The sequence below is a fragment of the Puma concolor genome, chromosome D3, assembly GCF_028749965.1.
Source record: "Puma concolor isolate L17-30 chromosome D3, mPumCon1.1.hap2, whole genome shotgun sequence".
In the NCBI taxonomy this organism is placed as follows: Eukaryota; Metazoa; Chordata; class Mammalia; order Carnivora; family Felidae; genus Puma; species Puma concolor.
Genome location: NC_141678.1, coordinates 11,023,061 through 11,035,990, shown reverse-complemented (window position 1 = coordinate 11,035,990; position 12,930 = coordinate 11,023,061).

The following is a 12,930-nucleotide window of genomic DNA, read 5'->3' as shown; positions in this document are numbered from 1 at the left end:
GGAGGGGCAGAGAGAGGCGGTGGGGGGGGGCGGTGAGGACAGAGGATCTGAAGCGGGCTCAGCGCTGACAGCAGTGAGCCCGATGTGGGGCTTGAACTCGTGAACCGCGAGATCGTGACCTGAGCCCAGATGTGATGCTCAACCAGCTGAGCCACCCAGGTGCCCCGGGTTTTGTTTTCTCTTTAACCTATTCTGTTGTTGGACATTTGGGTCTGTTTCCAACTTTTTGCCGCTGTAAACCAGGCTGGAATAGACATCCTCGTCGCTAAATCTTTCGACTTGTATCAGGGGAGGTATTATTTGCCGCCTTAGGATGCTCAGAGAGGTCAAGGGACTTGCAGAAGGTCACATGGCTGGGAGTGGCAGAGTAGGGATTCAGGCCCATGTATGTATCAGGTTGTGTTTCTACGCCACAAGGGTGCCCTGATCGTAATGGGTCTCGGAGCCCCAGAGACAATTTGCAAGATTCTGGGCCCCATCTCTGCCAGGCCCCCAAGTGTTTTCTGGGCACATGTGAATTTTGCAAGCTTAGGCTCGCTCAGAACTTTTCACCAGAGAGAAACCTGGGCAAGTGAAGTTCAGAGGCACAGACTCACCGTCACTCCCCTGCAGACAGGCTTGTCACAGGGTCACGGAGGCAGGGGAGGAGGAGGGGAAGGGATTTATAAGAGAGAGGAGGACTCCCCCCACCCCAGCTGTGCCAGGTCACGTGACCTACCGCTCAGCCGCCCCCCCCCCAACTCCACCCCACCCCCGCCAGCTGCCGACAGGTGGAAAGACTGAGCAGAGCTATCAGCTCCTTCCTGGGGACAGCAGAGTGGACCTACAGGGTGAGAATTCTCAGTAGCACCATCCCTCCCAGCCCCCCATCCAGCTACACACACACACACACACACACACGCACACGCACACGCACCAAACACGTATGTCCTCACACAAATGCACATTCACACATACAAAAACATGTGCACAAACAGAACACCCACACAGACACAGACACGGGCACAGGCACACGGACTCACTCCTGCCGACGCACACACAGGCACGTGCGTGATGATCGTCAGGCACACACGGGTGCATGCCAGCACAGGCACATTAATGTGCACACCCCACGTGCTTGTGTCCAGTGTGATTTGCACAGATACGCAAGCGCAGACAAGCACACACACGCGTGTCCACACATCCATGCTTTGAACCCACACGCCCAGCCCCCACGGACGCCCGCAAACCCAAACCTCATATCCTTGTGAACGTGTGCGCACGCACGTGGATTCAGAGCGTATACCCGCCCTTCGCACGCCCAGTTTCAGCCTGAGAGAACCAGGAGTGGAAGGAGCCCACTCGTGCACCAGGGAATGCTTGAATGGCCCTGGGGTGGTCCGTCAAGATCTCTGAGGGTGGTTCCAGAAGCCAGAATCCAGGAGGGAGGGACATCTGTGGGGTCGTGATCAGTACTGGGGGCTGACTCCCAGGGCACTCCCTCTGAGCGTGCCTGAATGAGGAAGGATGGGAGCAGAGGTCTCCTGGGACCAGGATGAGGGCAGAACAGAGCAAGGGTCCTGGGGTCCCGGAGGTTATCTGGTTGGTCACCGTATCACCCTCCTGAGGCTTTTTTTGGTCCCGCTGCAAAATGGGCTCACAATGGCATTTCATGCACATTGGAGAGATGTCATTCTTCCAACCTGTGGCCAAGGTTCAGGAAATCCAGGACCTGGGTTCAATCCCCACCCCCATTTCCCCCCACCTCCACGCACACCAGCTTCCTCGAAAGGGGACAAGCAGGGGGCTGGGGGGTGTTGTCGTCGACATCTGCTCAAGCCCACGCCCACTGCTGTGAGCTCATCTCAACGGCCCAAGTGCCTACTTGGACCCAGGGACTCTGAGAGGAGAGATCCCACCCCCACCCACCTTGTCTCAGTGCCCCTGCAGGGGACCCGTGGTGCAGTGGCTAAGTTAGGTGCGCTAAGTTAGGGAGACCGTTCCTGAGGAAGGCTGTCCGGGGAAGGGGGAGGGCTGGGCGTGATTGCCGGTCCCTAGAGACCCACAACCATTTTCTCAAAGTGTGATCAGGGGATGGTGCTTGCTACGAGTACATATCCCCCCGGGGCCTCCTGGCCCCTGGCTGGCATTGCTCCCAGGCCCGGCACCCCAGATGCTCCACCCACTCAAGCTCCCAAGCTGATTCCGCTGTCCCCCAAACATTCAGGACCACTGCCCGATGAAGTCTCGTCCATCTGGGGTCCACGTAGACCCTCAGATGCCCTTCAGCGTGAGTGTTGTTATCCCCACTTTGCAGGCGAGAAGACTGAGCCCCGAGAGGTGAAGTGAGCTGCCCCGGGGTCACACAGCCAGGGAGTGGCAGACCCAGGCTTTGAAAGCAGGACTCCTGCTTCCAGAGCCCATGTTGCCCCTGGACCCAGGACAGAGCCTGGCCCAGGTAACGCCTCCTTCTCTGTGGAATAACTACAGGAATGAATGAATGAATGAATGAATGCAGTGCAGCTGCCACCAAAAGAGATTTCTTTAAGAGAGACTCTTAACGGGTGCTCTCACGGGTAGCAACCTCACCGGATTTCGTTCCGGGGTCAAACAAAGCTAGCCCGAGGGCAAAGGGCATAAGGAAAATCGCCAAGGTCAAAAGACGCAAGGACTTCCGGCTTCTCCAGGCTCGCCTTTGTTTCTTTCACTCTCCCTCCCCACAGCCATCTCTTTCCACCTCCATTAATGAAACTGTTCCTCTCCTCTTCTATCTCTTCATCACCTGTATTTATTATCATTTAAAAATAAAAGATTTCCGAGAGGGGGAAGAAAAAATGCTCCGAGCTGTGCCCGTAAGGAAGCTAGCCAGGCCCTTCCCCCCACCCCCACCCAAGCGGTGCCCTCCAGCTCTGGGAGAAAGGGGCCGGCTCCTCTGCCTCGCTGCCCCCAGGCTGCGATTCTGGCAAACCTGGGCAGTGAAACCACATGTATTCCGCCCCCCCCCCCCCCCCCCCCCCCGCCTGCTCTCCCCAGCCCCAGCCCTGTCCCCCTGCCCGGAAATGAACCCCCCACAGAGCACGAAAGCTGACCCACTGTGCTTAGGACTAATATTTAAAATGCAGAATAAGCCTTGTCGTGCAGTAAAAAGATATAAACAGAATAAATTACCTCTCCAGCTCGGATTATGAGAATACCCATCTCCTGACCGGAATTTTAAGTCCTGTCTCCCTCGTAGTGCCGCACACGGCTGATTTATGGAAACCTGAGCACTTCTCTGCATATTTCTTCTGTTGAGCCAAGTGACTGAGTTTACCCTTCCTATGCCATTAGTGTTATTAACACCTGGGCAACCGATCATTGCAAATGGGCCATTTCTGTGATGAACGGAAATCTCTCCCGCCACTTCTCTGGGGCCTTGCCGTCTCTGGCCTCCTCTTTCTGCATTTTGTTCCCCGGGCTCAGGACCCCCCCCCCCCCCTTCCCCCTAGCACCTGCCGATGGGCTCCTGAGGCCTCTGGAAGGAAATCCTCACCCCAGCAGGTGCCCGTGGCTCTCTGGCAGGCACGCCAAAAAAAAAAAAAAAAAAAAAGGTCAGCAGGGACCCCAACTTCACGGTCAACCTGAGTGAAGACGAGGCAGCCGGCCGAGCCAGGGAGACTGCAGCACTGCGAGGCAACATCCCGACCCACGCTGCGTGCCCGTCCCTGTCCTTGGGCTGCGAGCAACTTGAAATCAGGGACTGTGTGACTTCACATCGGCCACTCAACCTCTCTGAGGCTTGCCAGCTGTAAAAAGGGTACGACAATACTAACTTCAAGTGTCATTGTCAGGGTCAAGTAAGGCCACATCGATCAGAGTCTAAGCGCGGTGCCTGGCATAGAGCGGGCCACGGAGTGATAGACCCTGAATGAAATGATAATAGTTTAGTAAGATAACAATGGCCACTTACTGCTTGATGTCGTTATTATTACCATTACCGTTTTCTTCTTTGAAGAAGGTGCTTAAAGCATTTAAAAAATTTTTTTTAGTGTTTATTTTTGAGAGGGAGAAAGAGAGAGAGAGAGAGAGGCAGAGAAAGAGGGAGACACAGAGTTGGAAGCAGGATCCCGGCTCTGAGCCGTCAGCAGAGCCCGACGCGGGGCTCGAACCTGAGAACCGCAAGACCACGACCCGAGCCGAAGTCGGACACTTAACCGACTGAGCCACCCAGGGGCCCCAAGCGTTTTTTTAAGACAAAGACTAACTTCACAGCCTATCTGGATAGATATGCAATGTATTACTTTCCAGAACGTACTAATAGATGGAACACTTGCTAGATGGAAAATTATAGGGCCTGTAAAGACAAGAACGTGCCTGCATGCGGTACGTGCCTGCATGAGGCCAAGACAGGGGGGACAGAGGATCCGAAGCGGGTTCCGTGCTGAGACCAGAGAACCCGATGCGGGGCTCGAACTCATGAACGGTGAGATCATGACCTGAGCCAAAGTCAGACGCTCAACCAACTGAGCCACCCAGGTCCCCCACAGTTGCACTGTCGACAACGAAAGGATATTGTGGTATGTCCATTCAGTGGGCTATTATTACTCAGCCATGAAAAGGGATGAAGTATACTGATACCCGCTAAGACATAGGAGAACCTCGAAAACACGACGCTAAGCGAAAGAAGCCAGACAGGTGCGAGGAAATCACACGTTGTCTGGTCTTACCGTCTCCGTGAAATATCCAGAACAGACACATCCAGACACAGCAAGCGGACCGAAGGTTGCTGGGGACTGAGGGGGGCGAGGATGAACAGTGGCTGCTCAATGGGTACACAGAGTTTCCTTCTGTGATGACAGAAACGTCCCGAAACTGGACAGAAGGTGGTTGCACAGCATTATGAGTGTGCTCACTGCCTCTGAATCGTTTGCTTTAATGTGATTCATTTTATGCTGTGTTTCACCTCATTTTTTCCACATGAAAAGAGGGGCGCCTGGGTGGCTCAATCGGTTAAGTGTCCGACTTAGCTCAGGTCATGATCTCACGGTTCGAGGGTTCGAGCCCCGCGTCGGGCTCCGTCTGGACAGCTCGGAACCCCGGGCCGGCTTCGGATTCGGTGTCTCCCTCTCTCTCTGCCCCTCCCCCCGGCTCATCCTCTGTCTCTCTTCCTCTCAAAAATTAAAATAAAAACACTTAAAAAATAAATCAATCCCTGCTGGAGAATGAAGAGTCTCTTGGGGCCTCTGTTCCTGCCCACGGTGGATGTTCGGGCTCCAGCTCCTCCTGGCAGACTTTGGGGGGGGGGGGCGGGTTTCCCTGAAATAAAATCGGCATCATTGTGTGGTTCCACCGGGCCGTTATTTAACCGAGGCAGGGTTTCCCAGGGTGAGGGGCAGGGGCCTCTGGAGGAAGCAGGAAGTCACTCTCTTTCCCCTGCTTCTCCCGGTCTCCTGACCGTCTCAGGGCCAGTCCCCGCTGGCTGTTTGCGGGTCTTCAACGCCCCCTCTCGCGCATTGCCGAATTCTGGGAAGTGATACCGTGTCTCCAATTAGAGCGGTGCTAACGTTTTCTTTCTAGAAGGCATTTAAGATTTCAAGAAACGTACCAGTAAAGATGACGCACAACCCTAGGTGGCAGCGGGGGGTTCCGGGACGATATTGCAGGTGCATGCGCACGGTAGGAGGGCTGGCCCCCACCCGGCCGGCTCGGGGTCACCAGAGACTTCTCTGCGGTGAACACGCAGCGCCGTGGGATTCTCATGCGTGCGGCTTGCTCGGCCGTGGCTGTGCTGTGTGGCTGAACTGGGTTACTCACGCCCTCTGGGCCTCAGCCTCCTCAGCCTAGACCCGGCCCTGAGAGGCAGGCTGCGAGCCCTCAGAGGAAGGGCCCCTCTGAGCTAAGTGCCGAGTCAGCTGAGATGTGGGGGAAAAGTGTGACAGGCAAAGGGAACAGCACTGACGATGGCCCTGAGGCCGGGTCAAGCTTGGTGAATCCTAGGAAGAGAAAGAGGCTGGTGTGGCTGCAATTTGGGGAGAGGTGAGGAGGGGCCGGGGAAAGGCAGGAGCTAAGGTCTGTCTGAAAGGTCAGCAGAGAGCAAATGATACAGGGTTCTATACGCCAAGGTGAAGGGGGGGCCCTTTATGCTAAATGCGGTGGGGGCATGGGAGGGTGTTGTAAGGCAGAGGGGGCAAAGATCTGCCTTAGCCTCGTTCTAGACTCCAGATCAGGGGGTGAGGGCAGCCCAACACCGGGCAGGGAGACCAGTGGGGTCTGGCCCACTTTCTGCCCACCTTACCAGCTCAGAAGAAAGGGCTACCTCACGTGACTTCAAATAAACAAGCCTCAGTTTCCCTCAGCTGCAATGTGGGACGAATTGTAGTACCCACTTCCTAGACTTGAAGGGTCGAGGAAATTAAATAAGCCATACCCCGGCGAAGCACACCGTACCTTTTCCCTTAAAAGGAAGGGAAAAAAAGCCCTTCCCCACCCACTTCTCTCTCTGCTGGTTCTCCCCTAAATGGAGAAACTTTGGTATTTGTTCCTCAAACATTTATTTTATTCTTTAGGGTTTTTTTTTTTGTTTTGTTTTGTTTTTTGGAAGAGGAAGGCTTGGTGAAGGTAATCAGTTTTCGGACTTAAGATAAAAAATCGCAGCGAAGGGTCGGCTTGACTCTTTATAATTAATGGGGCGGCTTGTAATAGGATTCTCCTGCCTATGGCGCTCCCAGGAAACACCTTTTTACATAAGATATTGCCCACGCCGGAGTGGCAGCGAGGTGATTTATGGGGTTCCTTGCTCCAGAAAACCTCTCCTGGGGTTGCCCGGCCGGTGGAATTTATCAGGGAGTTTGGAAGCAATGAGAGAAACCGGCCCATGACATTTTTGGTGGAGTTTAAAAAGCACAAACAGTGGAGAAGGGAGAGGCCGATGGGACGGGGAGCCGAGAGGGAGGGTCCCATTCGGCTGGCTTCTCCACCAGCAGAGCAGGAGGGCAGTGGCTGGACGGAGGGCGCGGAGGGCTCAGGCGGAGCCTGCCCTCGGCCTGATGCCACCCAGGGGGCCCTGCTCTGGGGATGGCCCCGCCTGGGGCTCGCAGAGGGGTCTTTTACTTCCTCCATCGGTCATCGGTCATCGGCTGCGGGCTACCCCGGGGCGGGCGGGGGGGGGGGGGGGGGTGGGGGGGGCGTGGCCTCTCGCGCGTCTCTGGACACAGCGGTTCCCCTTGACCTTTCTCCGGAGAAGGGTGGGTGCAGCTGGGGGCTATTAGCAGCCGACACCCCCAGCAGCTGCGGAATGGTGCACCTGCCTGATAAAGGGGACTTGAGTCAGGGAGAGAGGCAGCAGTAGGGTCCCTTGTGGAGACAAAGGGGTCCCTGGACAGGAGACGGAACTCAAAGCTGGGGACGGGGCTGGGGGATGCAGGGGAGGGGGGGGTGGTCTCATCGTCCGCTGTCCCAGGGCTCTCCCTCAGGCACAGAGTAAAAACCAAAGTCCTAACCACCGCCCAGAAGACCCTCCAGGATCCGATGCCCTGTTCCCCTCCCCCCCCACACACACACACTCTCGCCTCTCTGTCCGCCTTCTAGCGGTTCTTCCGCCATTCTCTCCCTCGCCCGCTCCCCTGCAGCCGTACTGGCCTCCTCACAGGTTCCCACCTCAGGACCTTTGCACATGCTCTCCCCTCTGCTCTTCCCCCCACGTGCCCCACATGACTCGTTCCTTCATTTCCTTCAGGCCTCAGCTCCGGTTTTCCCCTTTCCGAGAGGCCTTCTTGGACCATCCTGCCTCAACCTACCGACAGAGTAAGAGACCCGAGAGACCCCTTTCACAACCGAATGCGACGTGAACACTTTGGCCCCTGATTCCAACAAACCCACGCCAACAAGACAGCTTTGAGACCGTCTTGGAAAAGCTGAATACAGACTGAGCAGCGGATCGCATTAAGCAGTAACTTGTTAATGGCGATGGACCTGTGAAGGGTATCATGCTTGCATTAAAACATTTTTTTCCTTATCTATTAGGGGCCATGCTGATATACTTTATAAGTCAAACCATATGATGCCTGGGATTGCTTTGGCAGACTCCAGCGGAACAAACTAGCCCCCCACCTCTTGCGAGGCATTCTCTCTCCTTTTCTCCCGCCTCATCTTTCCTCACACCATCCATCACCGTCTGACGTGTCATATATTTTTCTAATTTCTTTTTTGTAATGTTTATTTTTCCTTTTGAGAGAGAGAGAAACGGAGTACAGGCAGGGGAGGGGCAGCAGGCGAGAGAGAGCCGGCCCCAGGCTCTGGGCCGTCTGCCCAGAGCCCGATGCGGGACTCGAACCCTAGAACCGTGAGATCACGACCTGAGCCGAAGTTAGACGCTTACTCACCTGAGCCACACAGGCGCCCCTGACACGTCATATTTTTATTTGGGGATTTGTTATTGTCTGTCCGTCTCCATTAGAATGTAAGCGCTACGAGGCCAGGGCTTTTGCTGCATTCCCATCACCTGTAAAAACGCCCAACACAGAGTAGGTGCTTAATAAATATTTGCTAAGCGAATTATTGAGTGACTAAATGAATGGCGGGTGAACGGATGGATCCATTGGCTTTTCTTCCCACACGCTCCCTGTGTTCGGATCTCCCCTGTCAGTCATCTTCCCAGACGGTCACCAAGCCTGGTGGGCCCCTCGCCACGCCAAGTCAATCACTAGGTCGTGTCGGTCCCACTCGACACATTCCATATTTCCCCAAACTCATCACCTCTTCTCCAAGCAAACCACACGGCCAGACCACACGGTCAAAGCCGTGGGGGCCCGGCCCAGCGTCACCCGGCCAAGCAGAGGTGAGTCTGGGGTTGGGCATCTGAGCATCTAACCCCAGCACGGACTTCAGCCCAGTCGGGGCACCTCCCACGCCCTCATCCACCGTCACCCAATCACCCGTCCCTTCGTTCCTCGTCATGGTGAAAACTGCAAATTGCCCTTTGGTCCCACTTCTCCTCTTTGGAAGTCGAACCCTGAGCTTCAGCCTGGAGAGTGCCTCCCTAGCTACAGACTACATTTCCCATGTTCCTGTGCAGCCAGGTGACCCATGTGATTAAGTCTTGGCCGAAGGGCCACCAGCGGGCGCAAAGGGTGTCACATCCAGGTGAAGCCCTTGAAAAGGAAACGTCTTGCCCTCTGCTTTCTCTTTTCCCCACGGCAGCCTCGGTTATTACGGACCAATGTCGAGCATGTGGACAAGGACAATATTTTCAGCGGCGGTGAAACAACAGGACAGAAGGAACTTGGGTCCCTCTATAACCTCGTGGCACAGAGCCGCCTCCCTTCTCTGAACTAACACCGTAGCGTGGGGTCTCTTCGTTCTACCAACTTAACCTGTACCCGTACACGTTTAGTCCGTGTGCCAAAGACGTCTTGTCATCCCTCAATATCCATTTATTCTTCTTTGTCTATAGCAGAACCTTTGGTCTTAGCTGGGCATATGGCTGTCTGGAATAAAGACTACATTTCCCAGCCTCCCTTGCAGCTAGCTGTGCCATGGGACTAAGTTCTGACGGATGGGCTATGAGTAGAAAACAGTGTGCCTTAATTACAGGGAGCGTCCCTAAAGAGAAGAAATGTGCTTCTCCTCATCCTCTCTGCCTTCCTACTGCCTGGAATGAGGATGTAATGGCCGGCCCCCCAGCATCCATCTGGGACTGTGAGGTGACCACGGGAACGGGATCCATTCACAGCTGAACCAAAAGCAAAGGGTCTCTGTCACCACTGAGACACTACACCAGCCCTTTTAAGTGAAAGAGAAATAAACTATTTTGGTTAAGCCGCTTATTTCTGTGTTTTCTGAATTGCGACGCGGAACCTAATCCTAACTGATACACTCGCGTGCGTTTATTCATTCTGAAATGAACCAGCAACAACGAAAGAATGGAACTGAGTGTGTGATTCCAGGTTGGATCCTCCGTACCCTTCTGCACGGGACGCCGAATGGCCAGTCTGCCCCAGAAAGGCCCAGAGGAGCCGGACTTTGAGATTAGGAATAAGTGGGGTCTACATCCTCGTGAGAACAGGCGCCCTACGAGAGCTCTGTGAAGGCCCAGGTGTCCTGGAGGGAGTGGCCGCCCCTCTCCGGGCCTCGCCAACCTCCTGGTTCCCCCGGCAGCTAACAGTCCTGCCGGGCCTTCCAGGAAAGGTGGGCATGAGGCTCTAAGTCAGAGTGATGCTGGCCGCAGGCCCCGGGGGTGTATGGAAAATTAGGCAACCGTCTTCTTACAGGCTGGCGGCGTCTCTGGGTTCCACCAGCCCCGACACCACTCACACCGGCTACTTCCAAAAGAGACTCCTACCCTCTGATTTAAAACACCCTCCCAGCCTCAACAAACACTGCCCCCCAACGTCATCAATATCACAGTGGGTTAGGCTTTGCTCTTCCCGTAAAGGCAGGCGGGATGAACCCCCACGCCCAGGAGGAAGAATGAAAAGTGCACCCAAAGACAGGTGGAGAATGAAAGGCAAACTGCCCAGACTGGCCTCATTTTTGCCGAGGGCCAACCGCAGGTCGGGCTCAAACCCAGGCAGCTCGAAGCAAGTGAGTGCAACTCGTGAGATGTGTGCTGACTGTGTAGGCCATCAGTCATGGCCCTTTGTGTCCCAAGTGACAGACATTGCAGGCTATAAAGGGGAATGCACTGGCTTGCATAAATGAACAGTCCATGGATGGCTCCCAGTTCCCTCCTAAAGTCCTGACCAGACACTCTGACTGGACAGCGTGGCTCCTGGGCCCAACGGGAACCAATCACTGTGGCCAGGGGACAAACAAGCCTCCAACTGGCTCAGGCTGGAGTCACGGGCTCCTCTGGACTCAGAGCAGTCACTTTCCTGCGGGACTTATCAGAGACTTTCCATGAAGATGTGGGCAAAGACACGTGGTGTTTCCTAAATTGCTTTGAATCTGGCTGAACGATCACCAGATCTGTTGTACCGGGACTGTGGTTAGATGGGCTTGAGCAGCGGCTGCCTCCCTGAGACAGAGCACAAGTTCTCAGTTTGCTCCAATCCCCACCATTCCCTAATGTGTAGCCCCCAGCCCACCTCCCTGTAGACACTGAAGTTTGAAATCTGCTTGTGGTTGGATAAGTCCCAAATGCAAAGATGTGAAGCACACTATGAGAGAAATCAAATAGCCTTCCAACATTTTTTTAATGTTTATTTTTGAGAGAGAGAGAGAGAGAGAGAGCGTGAGTGGGGCGGGGGCAGAGAGAGGGGGAGACACAGAATCTGAAGCAGGCTCCAGGCTCCAAGCTGTCGGCGCAAAGCCCGACGCGGGGCTCAAACTCACGGACCGCGAGATCATGACCTGAGCCGAAGTCGGCCGCTCAACAACCCACTGAGCCACCCAGGTGGCCCTCAAATAGCCTTCAACTAACGGCAACACTCCCTCATAAATACCTGAGTGTGTGCCCTCGCCCACATGCACACACACGTGTACCCAAACACGCAGGGGCACACACAAGCGCACACAGACGACCTGGGACACAAAGCCAGCCTGAGCCGTCACGTCCCCAGCACGGGGGTCAGGTCTTGCCCTGCAGGTGCTGGGGCATGTGCCCCGCCCTGCATGGGCTCCCGCTGGGGCTGGAGGAGGGGGATGTGTGTCTGCATGTATGACTCTGGTCCCCCCCTCCTCACATCCCGCCTCGTCTGGGTTCCAAGCCCCTGTGTCACTCCGGATTAAGGCTGGAACAAAGGACCGGATGGAGGGGAGGCATCGGTAAGCAGGGTGCCTGAGTCAGGCCGGCCAGGGGGCAGAGGAAGCCTCCGAGACTAGAACACACAGGGGGCCCCGGTGGCGGCGGGGAGGCTGCGTGTACGCAGGGCAGGTACGTGCACCTGGCGGCGGCCCCGTTTGCTGCGCTCTCTGCACAGCCCTGGACAAACAAAACACAGAGAAGCTCCCGCTGCCAGGACCCTCCTCCAGGCTCCCCGTCTCCCCCCCCCCGCAGCGGTCCGCGAGGGCACAGACAGATGGTGAGAGTCCCCGTGCCCGGTGCCCGTCCCGCTACACCCCCTCCCTGCGCCTCCACCCTGCCCTTGGCATTCCTGGGGTGTCAACCAGGAAGGGCTAAAGTAAGGTCGCTGCCGGGCGTTATCTGAGCGGGGCCACGGGCCCCTCGGCGTCTTATCTCTGGCTCGCCAGGACCGGTAGGGGAGCAAACAGCAGCTGACAAGTCTCCCAGGGGTGCGGCCGCGGCCCAGGCCTGACTGGGAGATAGGGCACCTGGGACTGAGTGGGACTGAGGTGCGCCCCGCCCCTCTCCTGGACCAGCACGGGGGGGGGGGGGGGGGGGGGCGGGGAGAGCATCGCTGGCTGAAGCAATCCCGTGGGGCTTCTGGGAGGAGGCTGCCCTGCCGATGCGCTTTGAAAGCACGTAGGATTTAGAAGCACGGAGAAGCGTGAGAGCAGGAGCAGTCACACACACGCGCCTCGGGGGTTTACGCAGCGGGGTTCTGGTCGGGCTGTGTGGCCTGGAGGAAGCGCTCAACTTCTCTGTGCCTCAGTTTCCTCGTTCGCAAAAATGAAGGTAATGGTATCCACCACGTGGGTGATTGTGGGATTCAATGACTGCTAAGGCCCATTTGCACACAGTAAGTAGTACTCAGGACACGAATAAACTCTGGCCCCCCGCGCACCCTCGTTGCTGGGGAGCACGCTCAGGAGGTAGTAAGAACCAACATTGATTGAAATAGGCCAGGCCCATAGCAAGAATCCGCAAACCACCCATTTTGCAGATTAGGACACTGAGGCTCTGAAGCCGGGCAGTGCTTGCTCAATGAGGAGGAACAGGGCCGGGCTCGGTTCTGGCTGAATCCACAGCCGGGGCTCTCCGCGCCCCCTCTGTTCCGGGGAGCTCACACCGTAGGGTTCCCAGGAAACACCGCAGGGCCCAGTGGCTTCTGGAGGGGCAACTCTGGCCATCGA